Raw genomic sequence first — 14,465 nt, 5'->3', positions numbered from 1 at the left:
TGGTTGCCATCCTTGCAACCGGACTGAATGTTTCTTCATAGTCAATGCCATATGTTTGTGCATACCCCTTGACTACTAATCTTGCCTTGTATCTGTTCACAGAACCATCTGCATTGTGCTTCACCTTATAAACCCACTTACAGCCAATTGCATTTTTACCTTTAGGCAAAGGTACCAATTCCCATGTAGCATTTGCTTCCAAGGCATCCAATTCTTCATCCATGGCTTTCTCCCATTTTTCTTTTCCCATGGCTTGCTCAAAAGATGTGGGTTCTGGTTCCTGTATCACTTTGACCATATATGCATAGTGAATGGCTGTAAATCCATCATATTTCAGCCTATCCACAGGATACCTAGCTCTCGTAGACCTGCGCAAAGTAGGTTCACTCCCAGGTGCTCTCAAAACATCCCTGGTCTTCCTTACTCCAGGTGTAACAATAGAAGGAATACCCAACTCATCATCAATGCTCTGTTCTGAGCCACTGGATTCACCATCCACATAAGAGTGACCTGCATTCACATCAAACATGGGCTGATCAACCTTCTCTTTTCCTTTTCGTGATACCTGCATACCACTATCTGCATTACTTTGAGAAGATTCTCCTGATCTCAATCTGCTTGTCCATGGCGAAGAATGTGAACCACTGCTAGAGGATGCTCCAAGTCCAGTAATATTTTGTGACTGCTGTTGTGAATTTTGTGCAGCATTACCATTTTGTGCATATACATCATTAATCACATTTACTGGTTTATACCAGCTACTCATCTCATCAAAAACAACATCTCTGCTCACTGTAAACTTACGAGTAGAAGGGTTATAGCATCTATACCCTTTTTGCTGCAAAGAGTAACCAATAAAGATGCACTTCTCAGCTTTTGAATCCAACTTGGATCTCAACTCATCTGGCACATGTACATAGGCAATGCAACAAAAAAATTTCAAATGAGAAATATCTGGTTTTCTACCAGTATACCTCTCCTCTGGAGTCATTCCATGTATTGCTGCAGTGGGAGTCCTGTTCATTATGTAGACTGCTGTAGCAACTGCTTCAGCCCAATAAAAATCTGGCAAGTCTTTTTCATTGAGCATGGCACGAGATACCTCTCCAATATGCCTGTTTTTTCTTTCTGCAATTCCATTTTGTTGTGGGGTATGACTGCATGAATATTGCTACTTTATGCCATGCTCCTGTAGGAACCTTGCAAACTCATTTGAGAGGTACTCTCCCCCTCCATCTGACCTTAGGTATTTTATCTGCAGGCCTATTTCTTTTTCAACCATAGCTTTAAGAGTTTTGAAATGCCCAAAAACTTCACTTTTCTTTTTCATAAAATACACCCAAACTTTTTTGCTATAGTCATCAATAAAACTGACAAAATAATGACAGCCTCCAAGAGATGCAGCTTTAGTTGTCCACACATCAGAATGGATTAATTCCAATGGCTTCTTACTCTCTTGAACATGTCTAGGAAATCGTTTCCTTGCCTGTTTTTCAAACTGACAGGCTTCACATACCTTATGCATTTCTGCAACCTTGAATTTTGGCAATCCTGCAACAATATTTTGGGCCTGCATTGATTTAAGTCGCTGTACATTAACATGACCAATGCGTTTATGCCAGATATCAATATCTGCAACTACACCGGTCCCATGTGCAAACATTGCTACACTCAATTCAGACATGTCTGCATCCAATGTAAACATTCTGCCCTTCTTCTTTCCTTTTGCTATCAAGTGACCTTTATTTTTCATATCCTCAACAAAGCATCCATGAGGATTAAATCTGACCTGCAAGCCCTGCTCAACCATTTGACCGACAGAAACTAGATTCTTGGTGATATTCGGGACATGAAATACATCGGACAGGTATTTCTTTTTCCCATCCTGCATAGACAAGGGAATTTTTCCAATCTGCACAATAGGATGTGCAGTATCATCACTAGTCTCCACAAATCCTGGTTTTTTCATTTTCCTTGCATTCTCCATCCATTTTGCATGACCTGTCATGTGGTTTGATGCACCTGAGTCAACATACCATACATCATTGCTTTCTTCTGCACTTGTCACAGAATTGTTCATGTGCTGCACCATGAACAAATGCTCATTTTTGTCATCACCCTATTTGCTAGAAGATGCATAATTCCCTTGTTGTAGTTTTCCATTCATGATGTCATTCTGCTTTTTATAGCAGTCTTTAGCCATATGACCCATTTTACCACGGTAGTAGCATTCAACATTACTGTTTGCATTTTGACCTCTTTGCCATCCACCACGACCTCTTTGGCTCCCCCTGCCTCTAGAGTTACCATGTCCTCCTCCATAGGACTAGTTTTCTTGAGTTTGCTGCATATTCTGATTTCTACCACGGCCTCCAAATCGGCCTCCTCTACCTCTGCCTCTACCTCTTCCAGCATTTGAGTAGAAGACAGCTTCTTTTGAAGTTCCTCCTGAAGAAGATGCACTACCATTTCTTTGCTCCTCAGAAATTAGAAGAGCAATCAGCTCCTCAAAATCAGGAAATCTTTCACGAACTGAAATGGATGTCCGAAACTGTGCATAATCCTTTCCTAGACCATTTAAGGTCACAGAAACTAAATCATCATCTTCCACTGGTGACCCAATGGAAGCAAGTGCATCTGCAATCTTCTTCACCTTCATGTGATAGTCGTTGATGCTCATATTTTCTCTTTGCACATTGTGCAACTCTTGCTTGAGCTGCATTTTCCTGGCTTGCGTATTTGTGCTATACATTTTTGACAAAGTATCCCATGCCTCCTTTGGCGTACTTGCATCCTGAATATGCACAATCATAGAGTCTGAAATGCTGATAGACAGCCAATACATAACTTTCCTGGCTCTCTCATGCCATGCTTTAAATGCCTGCATTTGCTGTTGATTGGCCAATCAACATCAGGAAGAACTGGTTCTTCTTCATTTCCTGCAACAAATTCCCAATATTCTTTTCCCATAAGGAAATTCGTCATTCTAAACTTCCATGCTTGGAAGTTGTTCTTGTCAAGCTTTTCAGTGACAATCTGTGAAAGAGAATCAGATGCCATTACTAAAGACTGCAAAAAATTTTGTCACCGCAAAAAAAGTAGCTTCACCCTCACAAGGGTAAATCTGCAAAACTGGCGAAAGTGGTATTTGACCACACAGTCACTTTCTAGTGACGATTTTGAATAAACAGGAACCAAGGATGATTCTGTAACTCCCAATGTCTCTGCACATAAGCATACGATGCAATTTCTGTGGTAACTTTTCACCGACCTGTAGAACAGTGGTCGCACAGCATAAAACTGAGCCTTTTCCTGAGTGCGTGCAGAAAACTTCTGCCTCCAAAACAGGCCTCGAAATGGCCTCAAATCAAAAAAACAAGGTCGTCGAGGGCTAAAGCCCTCGCCCGCAACATATACTGCCCTCTTGCTTCACCGTGAAGGGCATCTCAACCTGAGACAATGCACTCTTGCAATTTCTGGCTGTGCTACCTGCAGAGATTTGCTCCCAAAACAGAAAATGAAAGCAACACTGCTCCTCTTACCAGAACACCTCGAGCTTGGCTTGCTTTCTTGAGATCCTTACCACGAACAAGGCTCTGATACCATGTCAAGATTGTGGGAGAGAAGGAAGGAGTCTCGCTTGAAGCTTTCTTGCTTGCACAATGGGGGAAGACACACAAGGGTGGAGGCTGAAAACAGTTTTCCTCTTCTTAGTTGTGTAAGCCAAAAGAACTCAAGTACAAAGAAATAGAAGAACCCTCTATATGGGTCTCAAACCAAACTCAACTAACTAAGGTGGCATACTAACTGAGCCACGAACTAGAGTAGATAAGGGTAGCTATCATGTAGCTATTATTCATGGGCGGTGTACCAACCGCGTCTGCAACTGACAAGTCGGTGACATAAATACACAACGGTCACCCTGGCGTATCACGAGTGGAGCTCGATATCTCAACATGTGGTTACTGATACCTTAAGTCGCAAGGCATTCATCAATTCTCTTATTATAGAGCAACCTTCAATGGCACAATCATTAGCAACTATGGTGTCAATGCCTAATAACCCTATCCTTGAATTAGCTAAGAAAGAAGCTAGCCATGACCCAGAATATATGAAGATAAGAAAGCAGATTTTGGAAAAGATCCAAAACCCCAGACTTAAGATCAAGTATCAAGAATTCTCTATTGATGGGGGACTTGTCTATTTTAGGACAAGATTATGCATTCTCTCAAGCAGGAAGCTCAAACAGAGAATACTTTGGGAAGCACATGACTCCCCCTTTTCGGGTCATCCCAAAGATGTTAAGATCGTCAACACAATCAAGAAGAGCATCATTAGGAAAGGCTAAAGGGAGATGTACTCAAATATTTCATGAAATGCTTATCTTGCCAGTGCATTAAGGCAGAGCATGTCAAGATGCATGGAAAGCTGCAATCTCTTGACATTCCTAAAATAAAGTGAAAATTTATTAGCATGGACTTTGTTGTTGGGTTACCTTCAGTTCAAGTAGGATACAATTCAATTACGGTTATAGTCAATATGCTTACCGAGGTTGCACATCTCATTCCCGTCAAGACAAACTATAAAGCTTAAGATATTGCCAAATTATTCATCAAGGAGATATCGGACTCCATGGGTTGCCTAGAAGGATCATTAGTGACTGCAACTCCCTCTTCACATCTCATTTCTAGAGAGGGATATTTGAGACCACTGGGACTGAACTCTGTTTCAGTACAGCCTATCACCCTCAAACTAATGGGCAAATGAAGAGAGTCAACCAACTCATTGAAGATATTCTTAGAGCATATTGCTACCACAAACCCAAGAAATGGATCCAATATCTAGCATTGATAGTTTACCTATAATGCTTTTTACCAGCAAAGCATTCAAATGACACCTTTTCAAGCATTGTATGGGCATGACTTCTGTACTCCATTGAATTTCTTAGATCCTACCTTAAGGGTAGAAGCTTCCAAGGAAATGCTAGAGGAAATGGATTAGTAGGTCAAGGCCATCAGACATGCCATTAGTGCCGCCAAGGATAGGCAGAAAGCCTATGCAGATCTTCTGATACACTTGAGCCAATGGTAGCAAGTTGATCAACTATGGTCTTAATCTCCGTGGTATACACATGGATGCTCCTGCCATTCCTAGACATGTTGTTGAACTACTGTTTTAACTGGGTCTTTTGTGCATGTATCATGGTTCCATAAATTTTCATCAGTATGTCCCAAGCATCCTTCGGAGTCTCACATCCAATGATTTGAATTACCATAGCATCAGATATACATAGAGAACCAATGCAGCACCTTGCATGATCTCTCATTCCATAGCCTATAAGCTCTTTTCTGCTCATTAGTTGGATTCGTTGCAGGGAACTCAGGAGCAGCCTCATCTCCTCTACATAGATCCCAATAACCTCTGCCAACCAGAAATTTTTCATCCTGAATTTCCATAATGCAAAGTTCTTGTTGTCTAACTTTTCTCCAACTATCTGAGTGATATTTTCAGTCCCATATGCATTAGCCATGATGCAATAGACTGTCTATCGAGTGCCTGACTCCCTGCAAGTCGATAAGTATCACTGACCAAGTTCAGTCCATAAAAATTTATGATAGTTTTCTACAATTAATTGTAGTAAAAAAAACCAGGGTATTTCAGCCCACTAATAACCCAAAACGGCCCACAAACAAGTGGTCTCAGCTGTAGGTATAATTGTCAATATATAAGCTATGTACTTACTTCAGCTTAAGCTTCTGCAACCTCACTGCCAGGGTGAATACATGCAGTCTGAATACTGTACACTGTGAGTAACCAGCAGCAATTCCAAGGTCAAAACTGAGTGGTATTCATGTCATACATGTCCCAAAACTTCCCAGATAGGTGCTAGTACATTTGGCAGTCAAGACATAAGCAGAGAGGCACAAAACAGTGCATAACCAACAAGTATAAGTGACATAAATTTGCTTACAGATCACCAACAACCAATATTCTAGCAACCAAGATGTATTTCAGCTTCAAAAGTCCTCAATACATGTCATACATTTACTTTGTAGTGGCAAGTTCAATACAAGAGGATTTGAGTAGGCATAGACAACCTGTCTTCATTAATCACTGTCAAAGAGTACATGACTGTTCATAACCATGACTATTCACAACCAGGCCAAGCACTGTCAAGGGACTTATTTCAGGTTTAGATTTGAATATTCAGCAGCATCCAATGCTTTTCTGAATCCTCCATACATTCAGCATGCATATGTCAGTTCATATAGGTGATAGAAGCTCCAAAGTGACATGTATTGCTTCAGCAAGATACAATGCTTGTCATTCACTGTGTATGACAATTTTCAGCCATTAACATTTTTCAGATCTGAATGATTTCAGTGAGCAACTTCAGCTCAAATGCATTTCATCAAGTACGTATGTCCTCCTGGCATATACCTTTGCTCCATCGATGCTTCTGGGTATGTTTAAGGGCTCCAGATTCATGTCATAAATGCATACATGCTTTGTAATGCTTGTATACAGCAGGCCACTGTTTGTTGCAGACCTACAGTCTCTGTCACTACAACAAAAATGAGGCATAGACGCGCACGTTAGACGCGCAAAGTCGGGCGCGTCTATCAGAGCGTCTATAAATGCGTGTAAACGTGCGTGTAAATAGACGCGAATTTTGCGTCTATATATCCGCGCAAATAGACGCTAATATAGACGCGCTATAAGATACACAATTATTTAACCACCTAAAATTAGCAATTCATATAATTGAAAAACCAAAGTTAATAATTATTTAACCACCTGAAATTGATTCTTGAGCATGCACATATGCGCATGATAAAAACCATAGAATTAAGAATACACATTGAATCATTGAATTAAAAAAATAGACTTAATGATTACTTTTTCATTGCTCTCTAATGAATGGTAGTTCCTCTAGTTGACAAGCCTGATATAAGTAATTAGCGGCAAGCGACAGAAACCTTACAATTAGTAGCAAGCATTGCAATATACGTATCTCGTAATTTCTCTATGTACTTGAAGATGATAAAAGATACTTCCTTTTTATTATGGAAAATTCAATGCTTGCTTTAAAATTGACTATTGATTCTTGAATATGCACGTGTGTGCATGATAAAAAGCATAGAATTAGGAATACACATATATTGAATCAATAAGAAAAGTAAGTATGTTACAGTGAATGATCCATCTCATCTTCAATGAGATCAGCCCTTGCTAAACTATCTACTTCTAGGTCTATGTTACCAAGAGGTAACGAAACAAATAAGTCTATCCCAGTATCAAATGTGTTGCTATATTGCTCAATAACTTCATCAATATCATCGACAATCACATTATTGTCTTCTTTTGTTTTTCCTTGAACATCATCGCAAGGTTCATCTTGTACTATATCACGCATATCATCCATTATGGTGTCATCATGCACATCATCATTATTTGTTGGATTGTCATCTACTATCTCCATGTTGGTAATATTACCATATATTGGTTTTGAACGATTAGATATAGGGATGACATACCACCATCGGTTATTGTTTACCATTGGATGATACACAACCTGTATTTGAAAAAAAAAAAGTAAAAAACTTAAGTACTTATTATATTGTGTATATGTATCACATGTATACATATAAAAAAATTAGCCTTTGCATATATAGATGCTTACATTGTTGAGGTAGTACTAATGTGTCATTCTTGTTTTGGTGAAATTTTGTAGAGTCAATGATTACAAAACCACTTGGATGACGTCTGATTGTGCAATGCTCACCATTTGTTACCACTTCTTTAAACCACTTCACATCTAGTACATATATAAAGAATCGTCTGAAGTCAAGCTTCAGAATATCTTGGATCAAGCCACAATAACCTTCCATGGTACCATTGGCAGCCTCGAAGTGAGCAAGGACACCACAATCTTGGGTATTTCTCTTTTCATCTATACGTTGAGTTCGAAGATGTTTACCCTCACACCAAAGTGCATTGAATAATGTGCACTAGTAGTAAAAGATAAAAGATCAAACATGTCAATTATTTATATAAAATAAAGCTTATAGAAATAAATTAATTGATAGTATGTCTCACCTTTGATAAGCAACCTCGTGCGTATTCCCACTCTTCTTGAGATATATTAATTTCCTCCTCTTTTTCCATTCTCTCCATTTCCTCATGTAACCAATCTATGTCAATATGACGTGGGAACGCGTTTTGATGATCTGGAAATGAGCCATTACATCCATATCTAGTGCAAAATTCTTGTCTTTCGCTTTTTTTTCTTGCCCTTGCTTCATTATATAGTGCCACCCATTTGCTCATAACATCACTATTGAGCACACAAAAACTATTTAACTTACGAAGTTCTTCTTTTGTTAGCACTTTACTCATTCCTTTTCCCTGAGGTACTATAGAGGTCATCCTCAAGTCTTCATCATCTTTCCACAGTCGTGGTTGAGAGGAATCCACCTCAGCAAGATATTCAGATATATAAACAAGGGATGATTGCACTAACCAACCCTCAACCATGCTTCCCTTAGGCCGTGCTTTTTGCCTCACAAAATCTTTCAAGGTTTTCATGAAGCGCTCAAGAAAAAACATCCACCTTACATGAACTACCCCACAAAGTGCGATCTCATCAATCAAATGTACGAGTAAATGTAATTGAGTAGTCAAAATGGATCGAGGAAAAATTTCCTCCACCAAACAAACCACCTCAATAGATAATACTCGAGCATCTTGCAATGTGTTTGGATCAATTTCCTTCGAGCTCACGTATCTGTCAAGATGTATTTGAGAATTGCTTATTTTTGTGTAGAAATTCAAAGATATATAATGAAAAAATACAATGTATACACACCTCACAAGCTCTCCCATCTTGTAAATGATATCACGTACATCTTTGGAGGCACAATGGGATATGCTAGTAGGAAGTACGAACTGAATGTAAACAATATTCATAGATGCAAATTGTCAGTAGAGGAAAAAGTCATCATACCCCAAAGTTTACACATAGTTACGCCACTAATTACTATTTTCATGGTTAGAGATACCCTTACTTGAATCATTTTGTGTTAATCGTGGGACTTCAAATCAGATAGTTGCTCCACACCTCTTTTCTTTTTCTTTATGAAGGCTCCCTTGAGACATCTCATACATCCTGTGGGTGTTCGAAAGCTATATATTTGTTCCTTCACAAATTTTTCCTCGTTCTTTGACAAGATCCAAGGTGCATGGGGTAGCTCAATCTTTCCTCTAGGTCCAATGCGTGGCCAGGCTCGTCTCATGCGACCAATGTTACGTAAATCCACCCTTACATTAAGTGAATCGCGAGCCCCTATCAAGTAATCCCATAATGTAGATACAATATTTTTGAATATGTGCATGGGGTCCAACAGGTGATTGATCTTGAGTTCAGTCCAGTACGGAAGACGAAAGAATATAGAGAACCTAACAAACAAATAATATATTATGTAAACAATTCATCATGCTAAATACTTTAAAGTCAATCGAGAGAAATGCACTTTTTACCAACTCATGCCATGTGGAGGGTGGCTGTCGGCATTAGTCCATCTCTCCTTCCAATCTCGAATGGTTAGAGATTGTGGAGTCATTCCAATAGTAGGGAGAACATATTTGGGATGGTCAATAAGAAGAAATCGATGATGATTGTCGTAGATAACCTTCTTTAAACGTTCCGTCCTAGAGGAAACTAGAGAAGGACCGCAAATAGGACATGCATGATATCCTGACGTGGTTAAACCTGAAAAAATAAGTGAATTAATAAAATGCAATTGATTCAAGTCTTGAATTTCAAATATAGAGTTATATACATGTATCTGGACACGTATCCTGGAAAGTCGTGCATGGTTCACAACAACATGGCCTTCAATGTGAAATCTCTAGAGGATGCAGATGCACTTGTATCTTGCACCTCAATACCTTCCCATAACATTTCTAACTCTTCAATCAAAGGCTCTAAGTAAATGTCCATGTTTTTTACCTTGTGCTTTCTAGGAATCAGAAGGAACAACATCACATGTCCCTTTTTAATTGCCATGGATGGAGGAATATTATAGTTCACCAATACCACTAGCCATACACTGTATGATGTTCTTTTGATGCCAAATGGATTGATTCCATCCATACCTAAACTAAATCTCAAATTTTTTGGCTCTTCTTTGAAAACGGGCCACAAATTATCTATATGTTGCCATGCGGGTGTGTCTGTAGGGATCCTCCATTTTCCATCACTTGAATGATGACTAGCATGCCATGACATGAGCTTTTCAATAGACTTACACTTGAACATAAGTTTTATACGTGGAACAATCGAAAAATGTCGCAAAACCTTATGAGGCACATCCATTGACTGCATCTCCACTTCGTATCTTGATTCACCACAAACAGGACACTCTCGTGCGAACTCATGAATCCCACGAAATAAGACACAATCATTGACACATGCATGGATCTTGACATAATCGAGGCCTCCCAGAGATGTCAAGTAATGTCTTTCTTGCTCTCTCTTAGCTGGCAATTTGTTTCCTTTTGGAAGCATTTGTGATAATAACCTACATATATTTTAAAAGTGAGTTAAAAAATCACCAATATATATTTCTGTCTGATTTCAAAATAGAGAGGTTAACAATTGACATTACTTCAAACTGAATTAATACCTACTTCAATAATGCATCCAAACTGACATTACTCAATCCATAAATTGTTTGCAACTTAAGTATCTCGAGGGACGCACGAAGAATGGAGTACGTACAACCTTCATACAACGGAGTAGATGATGCTAAATATAGTGGATCATCTGGCTTCGTAGAGTAACCTTCTCCCTGAACCGGTTGTGAAAATAGATGGTGTACCATGTTGTCCAAAATCTCATCCTCTACGACTTGATGGGGCATTTCATGAGGGCTACTATCATGGTCGTCAGTCTCTACTCTTCTTGAAGACTCTGCCTCCTCGCATCGACGTTTTGCAGTCTCTCGACGCCCGGGAGGAAGCATCTAAGGATGTGGCACCGCATCCTTCTCAACCACAAAAGGGAGTTTCATGTACGTTGATATATAATTCCCGTAACATAGACTAGTAATCTTAGTGGTAAAAAAAAACAATGAATACTGGTGATTTTTCTTGGTCCCATTCTCCATACAAGCTGAGGTGTGACATTGTAATTCGACGTGCTCGAAAATACACCCTCGACAACGATCACACATGCATCTAATTTTTCGTCGTAGCCATGCATCTCGATTATGAAGATGCAATGTTTCATCCTCACTTGAGGATGTGCTCATTGACTCACCAGCTTGCATCGCACTAGGTGATAACAACGTCGACATGATTAAACCTAATTCATGACAACATCAAAATATTTGTCATTCATATATGTTTACATAAGATCTTAATTTTAAATACACAAAAATCATCATCTTAAAACTTATCTGAACTTATCAAAACTTAAGAAGAATTCACTATCAAAACTTATCTTAAAAACAAAACATCATGATAAATCCCAAATGTGTGTCTAAATCCACGTCTGCCTGCACGTCTATTTTCGCGTCTACAATCATATCTATATTCGCGTCTATAGTCGCGTCTATCTGAAAAATAGACGCACATATACACGCGAAAATAGACACACACATCAAAATTCAAACCATATTTAAATCATTTCTTTTCAAACTGCGCCTTTCCTTTCCTGCGTTTTTTGCGGTTCTGAAGCTTGAGTTTAGCCAATATGCAGTCTCTTCATGCCTCACCTAGTCTTTTCATGCCTCACCTCCTCATGACTCACCTCTTCTTTCATTTCAAACACAAAAGAAGGGAAAAAGGAAAGCGAAGGAGAGGAAGAAAGAGAGAACAAGAAAGAGGAGAACAATAAGAAGTAGCAAGCAAGTAAACAAGCATCAAGGGAGGGTAACTTACCAAGGAGAGAAAAAAGGAGAAGGAGAAGCGCCACCACCCGCCACACCAAATACCCAAGGTGAGTCTCTCTCTCTCTCTCTCTTTGTTTCTCTCTTCCTCTCTCTGCTCTATTTGTGTATTGCTCATTTTGTGATTCCATTATAATGTATTGCATTATGTAAATCGACAATGGTTGTCGTCGGCCCAAAATCGACCGACCCAACGCGTCTGCTAGTGCGTCTACATCTCAGTGTAGACGCGGACATAGACGTGCAAAAATTGTCTCCTCTGAGTGCGTTTGAGAGGGCGTCTTACAGTGCGTGTGCTGGCACGTGTGCTCTGCAATGCAAATGCGATGATACACGCGCTGCACAGAATCGTAGCCATGCATTCTACACGCGATTTTAGATGCACATTGACCTGGGATATGCGTCTGGCAATGCGTCTATGCTGCAGGTTAGCTGCGCAAATAGACGCACATTGACCTTGGATGCGCGTTTGGTAGTGCGTCTGTGATGTAGGTTAGATGCGCAAATAGACGCACATTGACCTGGGATGCGCGTCTGACAGTGCATCTGTGCTGCACGTTAGATGCGCAAATAGACGCGCTGGACAGAAGATGAACAGCAATGTTATGTCAAAGGCTTAAAAACTGCAATGTTATACTTTTATACACATTAAAAACTACAAGGTCCTATTGTGTGACATCACCTAGAGCAGAATCTTGTTGTGTGGTATTGATTAAATCCTAAATAGAAGTCTAGTTAGATCTAAAAGTGACAAATTAGAAAATGGTATACTTTTATACACATTTATACAAACATTACATTCTTTACATAAAGTGAGATTGAAACTTGTGTGTTCTACATGTGGATCTCGTGAATTAGAGCCCTCACCTAGGCATATAGGCCTCAATGTGCCCTCTAGTCTATGGATAGTCACCTCCACCCCTCATCCATGAGTTGCTTGTACTGCACAATATCCTCCTATGTTTTTTGTATGCAAATAAATTTGTCTTTTTCCTGTGTTTTTTTTGCAGATGTCGTATCCTGGTTCATCTAGCAATGACCCAGATGTGGATCGTATGAATGATACATTGGCCTCCTTTGGCAAGGGGGTCAATGCATTTTTTGGAGGTTTTCCTAGTAGGGAAGACTTCATGGGAGAGATGACCAGACACCTTGGCTGCTCTCCCATAGCGGATGAGATATTTAGTGTCATGTCTGGGAGGCCTCTAGCGTCTTTGCTTGGTACTACTTCCCAGACTCCACATGCAGGTACTCCATATGTAGGTACTCCATTTGCAGGTACTCCACGTGCTCCACGTGCATCGGCTAAAGCACAAGCATCTGCAGAAGCACGTGCAGCTGTAGAATCTCGTGCGTCCAGCGAGGCAGAGGGCAGTCGACAGAGAGGGAGGAGGGAGAGTCGAGGGGGAGGACGAGGGTTGTGTGGGTGTTGCCTAGGAGGTGGCGAGTGATCACCCTCACCAGTAGATCATGTAGAGGAGGTTGTACGCCATTACTATAGAGTTACAGATGCCGGTGGCATCTTTCATGATGATGAAGGAAGGGATGTAATGGCATACATGAGGAGCGTCGTGCATGCGATGTATAAAGATTGTTTCATTGCCTTCAAAAATCAGAAAAGCGGCTTGTGGTAGGAGGTGTTGAGGGCAGTCCATAGGAGGTACCCAAATCCTGAGGGTCAACGATTCTCGGATGATTGGGGACGTACAAAAGTGAGGGATATGCTTCACAACAAAAGATCCCACCTCATGACACGGGCCAGGGACTCACTGCGGAGGCTGGAGGAGGGGCGTGGAGCCTACAACCAATCACCTATGTGCCACCGCGTAGAGTGGAAGAAAGCCAAGAAGAAAGCAGCTAAGAAAGTGAAGAGTCACGAGCACACAGAGGTGCGACGGATCCAAATGGAAACCATGGGATTGTCGCATTACGGATCGGGCGGCAGAGAGTCATGGGAGGCAGAGTTTGTAAGTATATTTTGATTTCTAGTTTTTTTAAATGTATATTTCTTTAAATTCTTTATATATTTTAGTCTAATATATTGTGACGTCTAATTGTTTGTATATCTCTAAATATTTTGCAGACTACCATCGTTGGTAGGACACCTACCCCTAGAGAGGTAGGTTACCATCGAGGCCATAACCGCGCAGCGACATGGCTTCACTTTTATGAGGAGGGTCTCATCACTGAGGACCAATACAACCGGGCCATGAGGATTCGACAGTCAGAGGAGGTATGTTTTTCTTACTTTCCTATTAAAAGTATAACAAATTATTATAACTTTTTCTCCACCTTGTCTATGTAAGCAACCTTGATCTTTTGTGTGTGTAGGCGAACCCGGATGTGGAGCACAGCGAGGAGGGGGATAGCGATGCTAGTAGCCATGGTGGTACTAGCGAGGATGTTTCCTCTTCAGATTCATAGAGGAGCACCATACCTCCTCATGAGGCCTTCTTTTCTTGTATATGTATGATATCTCTTTGAGCCTACTGCTTGCGGCCACAAGCGTGG

The sequence above is a fragment of the Lygodium microphyllum genome, chromosome 18, assembly GCF_053477565.2.
Source record: "Lygodium microphyllum isolate KBCC chromosome 18, Lygodium_microphyllum_v1.1.10, whole genome shotgun sequence".
Lineage (NCBI taxonomy): Eukaryota > Viridiplantae > Streptophyta > Polypodiopsida > Schizaeales > Lygodiaceae > Lygodium > Lygodium microphyllum.
Note: the sequence above shows the minus strand (reverse complement) of the source record.